The sequence below is a fragment of the Octodon degus genome, unplaced genomic scaffold (assembly GCF_000260255.1).
Source record: "Octodon degus isolate 3935 unplaced genomic scaffold, OctDeg1.0 scaffold00060, whole genome shotgun sequence".
NCBI lineage: Eukaryota > Metazoa > Chordata > Mammalia > Rodentia > Octodontidae > Octodon > Octodon degus.
The window spans coordinates 686,310-697,881 of NW_004524636.1; the positions used below are offsets into that span (position 1 = coordinate 686,310).

Genomic DNA, 11,572 nt, shown 5'->3' on the forward strand with positions numbered 1-11,572 from the left:
CACTTGCCAGGGAAGTGCTTATTCTACTGAGCCATCTCCTCAGCCCCTAAGGAGCCATTTTGAGGGATATTTATGACAATGTGTCCTTTACTATAATAAATTATGCAACGGAGCGTTACTCAGTGTTTTGTTTTGTTTTGTTTTTGTGTTTTTTAGGGAAGGGTCTACAGGGTATTCAAGGGTCTCACTACTAGATCAGACTCCTAGTGATCCACCTGTTTACAGCCTCCCAAATGCTGGAATTACAGGCGTGCACCACCACGCCCAGTCACAATCAATGTCTCAGCGCGCCCCCAGGGGCAAGGCCAGCATGGCAGGCCTGGGGATGGAACCCCCAGCCCCTGCTCCTGCTTGCAGGTGCTTTAATCCTCTGAGCTATTTGGCTGGCCTTATAATAAACTTTAAAAACTTAAACATTCACCATATTTCTCCACCATTACTTACATAAAGATTTTTATTAATAATGTTATTCTATTATTCAAAGTCTAGTTTCCAAATACTCCCTCTGTCTTCTCATAACATATGCTCCCACTTAACACATTTTTCTTGTTCCCTTTTCCCTCAGGTAGCACTGTTCTGCAGAGGGGGGACTCTGTCTCTTTTATCATTATATCCCCTGTGTTTGACGCATGACAGATAGTGATGTTGAGTAGACATTAAGTGAATGAGATAATTATAATAATAATGGTTTGAATTATTATATCTATCATTTCCATGTCTTGTCCTTTTTTTAAATGCAGTGACAAATAATTATTGCTCCTAGACGGGATTTTCACTATAGAAACCATTTACACTAAGCCAGTGTTTTGTAAGTGATTTTTATGCTTATAGATATCAGTGTTTCTTTCTTTTTTAAAAAAATTCATTTATTTATTTATGTATTTGGTACAGGGTCTCTATGGCACGCTTGGTATTCTGGGACCAACACAGTATGAGGTACCAGGGATCAAACCTGGGTCCTTGAGCTTGCCAGGCAGGCACTCAGACAGCCAAGTTATTTTCTGAGTCAATATCAGTGTTTTTAAAGTGATTTTTGTCCAGAAACAGGTTCTATGGATAAAATCAAGCAGACATCTTACTACAGCTAATGTCCATGAAGCAGTGGGTGGAAAGCAGAGAAAGCTTAATGAATTTCTTACAGATTGTGATCAACAGCTGGCTGCCCAAAAGCTATGCTGCATTAGCCTTCCTCTGCCTTCCAACTGACTTCTTAGCCTGGGAGTGCTTTGGTGACGGTGACATTTGCTGCTGATCAGGTGCCCCTCACTGCTGTGGTCCCGGGCCTGACAGCATCTCCACTTCACTCCCAAATTCTTTCAGGAAACACCCATGGCAGCTCACTGCTCTGTCCAACAAAGACTTATTGAGTTTCTGCTGCTGAAGAAGTCAGAATTCTTGCCCTGGAAGAACCAAATGGAGGCTCAGAACGCAGAAAACTCAAAGTGTAGTGTGTTAAGACGCACAGAAAGCCCTCACCCTCTGCTGGCTACATGGCAAGCTTGGGGTCAGAGCACCTTTATTTTATTTATGCATTTATTTTTTAAGACAGGGCCTTGCTATGCAGTTCGGCCTGGCCTTGAGCTCACTTTGTAGCCCAGGTTGGCCTCAAACTTGCAGTGGTCTTCCTGCCTCCGCTGGGATTACAGATGTGCATACCACGCCCAGCAATTTGTAATCTTTTTTGGGGGGGTACCCAGAATTGAACTCAGGACCTTGCACTTGCCACACAAGCATTTGTGGCACTGTAAATCATCTCTTAAACATCTACAATACCTAATAAAATGCAAATTCTAGGGGCCAGGAAGATGGCTCAGTGGAATAAGTGCTTCCCTGGTAAGCGCAAGAGCCTGAGTTCAATCCCCAGTTCAGCCAAATAAATAAATAAATACAAACAAAATGCAAATTCTACATCAGTAATTATCTGTCTTATTGGGACAAGGACAAGAGTCTGTACATGTTCAGTAAAATCCAAAATATTTTTCTTAATATTGCTTGAGATTTGTTGAACCCAGGGCTGCAGGGCCAGCAGGTACAGAGGGCTGAGTTCTTACATAGAAGGAGGAACTGAACAAGGATGTCTTTCCTGTCTCTCCTGGAGAGATTTGGAACCTGTTCAGAGTCATAGCAGGCTGGGTATCTTTCCTGCTTCCTTCTTCCTATCAGTGACTTCAGGCCATGTTTCATTCTTGTATATTTGTCTTTTCATCTCTTTCACTTCTGGCCATTTTTAGGGAAGATGTATGTGGCCTGCAGTCAAGAAAGCACACACTTTCGAAGCCAGAGGGCTCAGTTAGGCTAAGCTGTTGCGGTTTGCAGCCTGGTAATTGCTGGTGGGAGGAAAGTGACACCATGCAAGCTGGGCCTTCAGAATGTGGACGGTTTGCGGTACTGTGGTTCACCATGTCCCATGCAAATCCTAAGCAAACAGTGCAGTGTACTCTGCAGATTAGAATGAAGCCACCCACTCTGGCTCCAGGCTCTCAGCAGCTGCCCAACCCTGCTCATCCAGGGCTTGGCCCGACCTGGCTCATCCCTGCCATCACTCAGCCACCTGCCTTCCGTGCCAAGGAGCAGGCTTGCTCCCAGGAACAGCACACTCGCTACTCCCAGTGATTCTTCTCTGGACAATCCAGTCTCCATAATTAAATTAATAATATTTTTTCCTCTGTGCCTGGGCCATTCTTTCGCCCTAATTGAAGTCTAAACCCAAAAAACACATTCTTTCAAAACTAAGGGGGAAAATCCTGAATGAACTCTCCACCTGCACTTGCTCTTTGTTACTTGAGATTATCAAGAGTTTAGAAGTTGCTCAACTAAACCCTGGATGAATGCATTCCTAGAAGCTTTACTTTAGGTAACACCATTTAGTGTATGATATCCTTGGTAACAATTGCTTTAAGTTTTTGTTTGTTTTAGGGACTTGGAGATGGCCTTGTCTAGTTAGAACCTGTCAAAGCCACTGACTTGGGCATGTACCAAGTGTTCGATGAGTGATCTTTTGATGTCAGAGAGGCAGAAAAACTCAGATCACACTCATGCCATTTTCTGAACACACATGCTATGATGAGCCCTGAAGTTTGATTACATACACGCTGACCATTGATTACATCATCTTTCCCTACCTCCACTCACTTTTCCCCATACCTTAGACCTCCCTGCTTCTTCATCTCAGAAATACCTCTAACCCCTTTGGGGGAGGCAGATTTGAGCCTGGGTGATGCCCTTCCTGACATCTGGCCACCTGCTGAATGAACCTTTCTCTTTTGCCAAAGTCATTGCTTCTGTGACTGGCATACAGTATGATCAGCAAAGTGGACCTGGCTCGGTAAGACCTGCTCTCAGAGGGAAGCACACATACCCACACTGGACCTCCCTGGCTTGCTACCCATGCCCCAGGCTGCCTTCTGCACATCTCTGCTGAGCTCTGTTCTCTGCTCCATCATGTTGGAGTCCTTGCTCACACTTTCGCTGCTTGTCAAAATCCTTTGCCCTGTGGACCACTCAGGTGTAAGAGAAGTTCTGCTACTCTGGCTGAACCAAGGATTTGTCTGTACTGTGCAGCAAGAACTTCAGGCACAGGAAGGCAGGACTGGTGGGTGGCTCAGGGATTGCTCCCTTTCCAGATTTTCCACCCCTTCCAGCTCCTCACTGCACTGACAGCCACTGAGCCACAGGCATTACACAGCTCCAGGAAGGAAGAAAGAGGCAGAAGTGGTAGCAACTGTCCTAGAAGAACCTGCTTATGTCACATTGATCAGATCAGAATCACCTAGCAACCCCTGGCTGCAAGGGAATCTGGGAAGCTTTAAGCTTTCTAGCCCAAAGGTCAGCTGGAAGGGAACTGAGATAGATGTGGAATGAGTGAACCTATTTTAAATGTTACCTCCTCCCAGAAATCTTTTGTGGACTCTTAAACTTTCTTCACTTAAATCTAACCTGAGCAATTTTTTTTACTGCATATTTTGATTTGCAGTATTTTGATTGTGTTATAGACTAGTCTTATCTATTCTTCAGGAATATGTTTCTTAAGGATAATAGATACTCTCTTCATATGCTTGTCTCCTTTGCTGCTTTTAGATTGATTTGTGCCTGTGTTCTTTCATGTGTCCTCCCTCCTGCTCTACTTTTCCTAAAATGCACATAGAAGACATTCTGTAACCTCATGTTGTTGTAAGCTGAGTTAATTAAATGAGAGAATGATGGTATAATTATTGGAAAGGGTGCTAGGTTTGAATCTTGTTTTTTGTTTTTTGTTTTGCAGAACCGGGGATTGAATTCAGACCCTTGCGCTTGCCTGGGAAGCACTTATTCCACTGAGCCATCTCCCAAGCCCCATGAATCTTGGTTTTAATCTGTGAATTTGTACAACTCATTGAACCTTAGATCATGATTTCCTCATCTATAAAATTAGGGGATTCCACTAAATGGTCTCATAGTTTTCTTCCAGCTTCAAGTATTTGAGGAGTCTCATGAGTGAAACTGTGGATCCCATTCAGGGCAGTGAGGGCAAAAAAATTGAATGGGGCACCCGGGACACCTCTGGCTCAGTGACTGGCCCCAGCCAAGCTTAGAGGAGCAAAAAGTAAGCAGGACACTGGGCCAAACCGAGCTGGGCCAGGAGTCAGGAGAGAAGAGGTCAGTTCTAGCATGAATAAGCATGGATAGTCTTAGAAGGCCACGTTTCAGAAGTGGGAACCCTTCAATTTCCCAATCTTGGAGCCCTGCTGGTGAAAAGAGGAGGGCTTCCTTTAACACAGCCTTCGGGTTTAGGAAAGACAGACCCCATAGCTGGCATCACCTGTGAGCTGGAACAAGTAACCAGTGCGTGGCTCACATTCTACAGTGGGGTAGGGAAACAAGGCCTATGGGTTAGAGACTTAGGTCTGCCCCTGTGTGATTTTTGAACAAGTTAATTGTCTTCTCTGGGCTTTAGATTCTCCTCTACTAAAGACAGGCATTAGTTATATCACTGGGTTTTCAGTTTCTAACACTGAAACAAAAATGATTAAAAGTGTGAATAGGTTTCTCATGTGGCAAGCTGTTCTCTAGCAAGAAATGCTGGATGAGTTATGGAGTCTGAGAAGCCCTCTGCAGACACGTGGGGCATGCGTGAACGTGACTAGAGAAGGTACCTTCCAGCCACTGACTGATCCCTGGCTGGTCGTACTGTTCTGGTTCTGGTTCTAGTTTCGTTCATTTTTGTCTTCACATTTTCTATCTACTGCAGTTTGATTCCAAGTTTCTGTGTTTTTCTAAGAGACAATGGAGCTAAGAAGGCATCGCCCCGACTCAGTGGCAAGCTGGCAGGTTTCACGTCTGTGTGTTTCTTGTGCAGATCGTTCCTCATTCTCTTCACTGAAGCTGCTCTTTTCTTTCCTCACCCCAGCGCAGGGCTTGGTTCTTAGGCCTCTTGGCCCTGACCTCATGAGGAGATGCTGTGACAAATCAAGCCATTTCTATTCCTTGTCTCCAAGTCTAGTGAGTCACAGGAAGGCCACATGCAAAGAACCTCACACCTGGATGCGACTGCTGATGCCACTCAAAGCCTGTGTCAGTGGCAGAAGTTGCTGACTGTGATTTTTTTTTGTCATCCCTAGGGAGAAGGACCTTTCAGCGCTGGTTGCACAAGTGACCTGCCAGGCCAGTTTCACTGGGGTTCTCCAGGTAGAAACATAGGCGAACTGTGTGATTCTTCTTCCTCTTTCAACTTACTAATATTACTAAAAACAATGCAATAACACTCAGCTATAACTTATAGAGTTTCTGTCAGGTGCCAGGCACAGACCTGGATGCTCCATCTGTGTTATTCTTAATCTTAATAACTTTAAAAGGCAGATATTATTATCCCATTTTGCAAAAGAGTAAGTCTCACAGAAACTCATGGGCCTGTGGCCCACAGCTGCCTGCCTGCTCAGAAGCAGGGCCTATGCTCCAGCACCAGCCTGTCTGACTCCAGTTCAGAGCCTGTCTGATTCATATTCTGGCTAATATCATCTAAGATGGAGAGAATTTATGACAATCTTTTTTTTTCCTTTTGTCTTTTTGAGACAGAGTCTCATTCTGCAGTGTAAGCTGGCCTTGAGCTCACTTTGTAGCCCAGGCTGGTCTCGAACTCGAAACGATCCTCCTGCCTCAGCCTCCCTAGTGCTGGTATTACAGGCATGTGCCACCACACCTGGTGATGACGATCTTGCTAAGTAAACAAAGAAAGGGAGAAAAAAGAAAAGGCTAATGACAATTTTTAAAACTTTTGTTTTTACAGTACTGGGTTTTGAACCCAGAGCTCCCATACTGTCCTACAATATCCCCAGCCTTCTTTTTTATTTTTATTGTGAGACAGGGTCCACTAAGTCACTGAGTTGCCTGGGCTGGCCTTGAACTTACAATGATCCTCCTTCCTTACTCTTCCAGAGTATTGGCATTACAGGTATGCATTACCATACCTGGCTGATAATTTAAAACCATTACAACTTTACATGCAAATTAAATGAGAGCAAATTGTAAAATCAAATCTCATTTGGGAGGCAAGAAAGACAGATTGACATAGGTGTGAACATACTTATGTGACCGTTGGGAGTCTTTAAAATTCCTTAAGCCTATGCCCTTGTTATAAATGGAAGAGCCAGGGCCTATAAGCAGCACCCACTGCAAACTGTGGTTTATCTGCTCGGGAAAAACATAGTCTTTCTTAAGTATAAGGAAGTGTAGGTTACATAATTATAATAGCTAATTTAGATCGACAAAGTGCACACCAGGCATGGTGGTGCATGCCCTACAGGAGGCTCCACGAGGCTGAGGCAGGAGGACTGACACAAGTTTGAGGCCCACCTGGACTACATAGCAAGTTCAAGGCCAGCCTGGGCTGCAGAGCAAGACTCTATCTAAAAAATAATAATAATAAGGGCTGGCCAGATAGCTCGGCAGATTAAAGGACCTGCTTAGGCAGATGCAGGAGCCAGGGGTTCAACCCAGAGCTTGGGAAGCTGAAAACAGCAGGACCACTACAAGTCTGATCTGTGTAATGAGACCCTGTACTAAATACATAATAAGTGTCCTACAGTTTGGAAAGTTAACTTCTACCCATGAACTCATTTAATCTTCCTGGCAGCCTTTGAGGACGATGTCATAGCTAGACCCTTTCGCTAACAACAGAGCAGTAAATGTCACCTGACCACCTGCTGTGTGTTAGAGTATTCTAGAATCTGAGTGAGATATGGAGATTACAAATGATTTCTTTTTCTTTTTCGGTGTTTTTGAAACAGGGCCTCACTATGCAGCTCAGGCTGGTCTTAAGCTCACTTTGTAGACCAGGCTGTTCTCAAACTCACAATGATCCTCCTGCCTCAGCCTCCCAAGTGCTGAGATTACAAGTGTGTGACACCACACTTGGCTGTGATGTTTATTTTTCATTACTTTAAAATTCCTGCCGCTTCAGAAGCTACCAGAGTGTTCGCAGAGTTTGGCTTTTGTGGACGCTGAGTAGTGGTGTGTTGAAGATGCCTCGTGGAAGCTGAAGCCGCACTTCCCGCGTTCCGTCTCCGGCCAGCCGGGCCCCTCAGATGCGAGCTGCGCCCCGGCCAGCACCCAAACGGCCTCTCAGCCCCGACCCGGTATGGGCTAGCCTGCTGCTGCGCCCCAGCAACCTGGTCTGATGGCCCAGATGGCCAGCACCGCAGCAGGTGCGGCTGTGCACTCCTCTGTGGGGCACACGCAGGGCCACACCATCACAGGTGGCTTCAGTGGAGGAAGCAGCGGCGAGTCCCCCAAGCCCGACATCATTTACGGGAGCCTTGGGGGGCTCAGCTGCAGCCCCAGGAGACAGGGGCCCTGGGGCTTCGAGATCGAGCAGTTTCTGGAGGCGCGCAGAACCCGCCTGAGGTGAAGCTCTGCGAAGGTTCCAACGGAGCGCTGAGGCAATGCAGGGGGGCAAACGGCCCCCTCTAAGCAGGAGGCGGACCCTGAAGAACTGGGAGGTCGGCCCGACCGAGTTACTTTAGCATAGATGTTACTAATACGAGAAGTGTAAAACCATTCAGGGCCACCTCTCCCTGCAGCTTCAGCACTTCAGAAAGGCCACGGAAGAAGGTGTTCCCACCACACAGGTGGGCCACACTTGGGACATGTATGTGTGGCCTCCATAAGCCAGCTCTTTTGATGTTACTAATTTGAATAAAGTGATCTGTGGTCTTCGAACAACAACAAAAAATTTTTTTTTAATTTTTTTTTTGGTATTTTAGGGAAGGGTCTACAGGGTGTTCAGGGTCTCACTACTAGATAGATTGGACTTGTAGTGATTTACCTGTTTATAACCTCCCAAGAGCTGGGATTACAGGTGCATGCCACCACGTCTAGTCTCAACTGCTGTCTCGGGCCTCCCCCTCCCCAGCACAGCAGGCCCGGGGAATTGAACCCCCAGCTCCTGCGCCTGCTTGCAGGTTCTTTAATCTGCTGAGCTATTTGGCTGGCCCTTCAAATTCTTTTCATCATTTTTCCCACAATCAATTTGTCATTAGAAAAAATTATCCCTTTTTTTACTCCCAAAAAAAGACAGGAAAAAAATAATCATATCATGATCTTTTAAGAAAATGATAGTTACACACCATGTACCAGTATATGTGGCAGATCATGGTAAATTTTATCAAAGAAATACACCTATATTGTTATGGCTTGTGTGTATTTGTCCCCCTAAAGCCTCACGCAATCACTGAAGCACTGTTCTACAGTTTGTGATTAATGTATGATCCAAGGCTGGGATTATGAGTCTGAGTACTGCTGGGATTATAGGTGTGAGTGCTACACCCAGCCTGGGGCAGATAACGTGAATGTAACATAAGAGAGACAGACTTGTGCTCTGTTGCCATTGCTGCTGTTACTCCTCCCTCTTGCTCTTACTGTTCTGCTATTTTCCACTGCCATGAACTGCTGCCCTCTGCCATGTGCCAGTCTGCCTTGGAGCCAGCTGAGTATGGACTAAAACTTCCAGTAACTGTGAGCCAAATAAACCTTTCCTTCCTTCATTTTCTGTGCCAGGTATTTGTCCCAGCAATAAGAGAAGAGTAACTGAGACACAGACAATGCAATTAGTTTTGGCTCTAGGGGCAAGAGACTTAAATGCTTTGTGAGTTAGGAACAGTAACAATTCCTGTCCAGTCTGCCTCCAAGTGGTTATACAATTTCAGCAAAATAGACAAAAACTCTCAAGTCCTGTATGTCTTTAGAGGATATGTCTGCCCATTTTCTAGTACTTACAGTAGCGCTGGGCTTGCCCTCCTGGTGCAGTTGCATGGTGGCAGGGGGCACCTGAGGATGGCCTTCCTGGCCCTGGGTTCACAGCATGGCAGGCCCAGAAGCCATTCAGCTCTGCACCGTGACTGCCCTCCGCTGCTTCCCCTGTCCCTTTTTCTCCTCTGTGCAGTCTCCTTCCCCTTCCCCCTTCTTAGAACCCCTCTTCACCCTCTTTTTCCTTTCGCATCCTTTGTTGGAGTCCACAAGGCCTCGCCAGGCTTAGCTATCTGTTAGGAGGACTCAGCGGACCGCACCCATCGTTGTAGTCAGAGCATGCAGGGCAAGCACACACAGCCCATTCAGCAAAGGAGTCTGGGAAGGGCCATGGGTGCAGTCCAGAAGAGATCCGGCTCCTGCTCTCAGGGATCCTCCCCCAGGGTAGTTATGCCTGATGTGCTTACTTCCTCCTGCCAACAATTTGTGGTAAGAGATGTGATACGCTGGCTACCAGGAGCACTCGATGGAACGCAGGCCCACTGAGTTTATTTGAGTTAGTCACACAGGCACCACTGCCCAGCACATACTCAAATTCCAGACTTCTAGGAGCAGAACAAGTGGTCAGCATGAACCATATGAATACAAAAAGTTTACACAATGAGCCACTTTTTCAGTCAGGGAACAATGGGAAACCTCCCCCCTGCCTCCCCAAACTCACACCAAACTTGTCCAAGGCATCTTTAGAGCCAGCCTATTATCAGCAGGGCCCATGCAGCAGGGTAAAGCCCATCTGAAGTATGGATATGCTTCAGCCCCTTCAGGGCTTTGTACGTCATCAGTTAAAACAAATGCTACCCACCCATGAAGATCTCTCTTAGAAGGCCCAGTTTGCTTCCTTCTTCAAGCTCGACACATTCCCAAAGTTGCATAAAAATGTTTTTCTGTGAAAATGCTTTTATCCCCCTTGCATATAACCTGTCCCAGTGAATGGTCTGGGTGAAAGTTAGGGGTGATTCTAAAAAATGTAGCATTTGCATTGCTAGCTGGAGCACAGTTTTGGAAACAACAGAGAGAAATCAGAATCCCCAGCAGCTGGGGAGATGCGAGGAGGTGGTAAGGGCATTGATGGTTTTTGTTTTTTAGAACTATTTCTGGAAGCTTCTTTTTTTCCTGAAGCAGAAATTCTGTGCTGCATTTCCAAGCTGCTGGGAGGGCTTTGAACTCAACTGACTGCAGGGCGTGTGATCAGACCTGACAGCACCTGCCTGCAGACAGCAGGACTTCCCACGCAGCAGCAGCAGCGCACTGCCAGAAGTTGGCCGTGCTGGCTAGGCAGGTGAGCTGGTGTCACGAAAGGAAACCACAGCTGCCTCAGGCAATCCTTCAGTCAAGGACTGAAGGGAGTTAATTGGATAGAGCTGGAGGCCTAAGGTGGGGGACCCCATAGTGGGTCCTGAGAGCCCTCCTGTCTGGCTGATAGAGGCTCTACCTGAGTGTCCTGACCGTTGTCTCCTCAATGTTTGCAGGTGTGCTTTCTGCGTCAGGCTGTCCTGATCCACCCAAGTGTGCACTCAGCCCTGGACGGCTTATAGGTCAGCTGCAACCCAGTGGCTAGAGCTGTCCTTAATCTAAATTGATGCTCTAGGCCAGGAGAAGAAAAACTCACAAAAAATGCTCAGTATGGCTCTATATAACCTTCTCTCCCCTTTCTCCTAAGCAGCTTGGAAAAAGGCCACTTACCTCCTGGCCCCAGATGCCTTTATAAGCACACTAGCTTTGAAGGAGCAGAGCCCTGGAGCAAAAGGAGGAGCCAGTCTCCTAGTCCATGCCTGGGAACTGGACTTGGTCCCAGCTGCAGATGCTGCAGTCAACAGCAATGCAGCTTTTCCAAGAGGAGCTGAGAGCCCATCTGTCAAGAGTGGGTAAAGGGAGGGCAGGGAGATGGCTCAGTGGAATAAGCACTTCACTGGCAAGCACAAGGGCCTGAGTTCAATCCCCGGTTCCACCATAATAATAATAATAATAATAATAATAATAATAATGAGTGGATAAAGGGGTCCCAGTCCCTGTGATGTGCCCTTCCCACCTGCTACTCCCAACAATAATCTCTTAAGATAGAAAGCAAATAATCTTTATATCAGAAATAGTTATCTGCACCTGTAATCCCAGCACTTGGGAAGCTGAAAACAGGAAGATCAATATGAGTCCGATCTGTGTAGTGAGACCCTGTAGACCCTGAAATAATAATAATAAAGAAATATTGTCATCCTGCCTGGCAAGCACAAAGTACTGAGTTGAATTCCCAGTACAAAAAAAAAAAAAAGAAAAAAGAAAAAAAGAAAGAAAGAAA

The 11,572-nt window shown here is 46.2% G+C and overlaps 1 pseudogene; it reads left to right on the forward strand.

Annotated features, from left to right (window-relative positions):
* Positions 1 to 7,419: 7,419 nt before the first annotated feature.
* Positions 7,420 to 7,944, forward strand: LOC101561672 (annotated as a pseudogene).
* Positions 7,945 to 11,572: the final 3,628 nt, after the last annotated feature.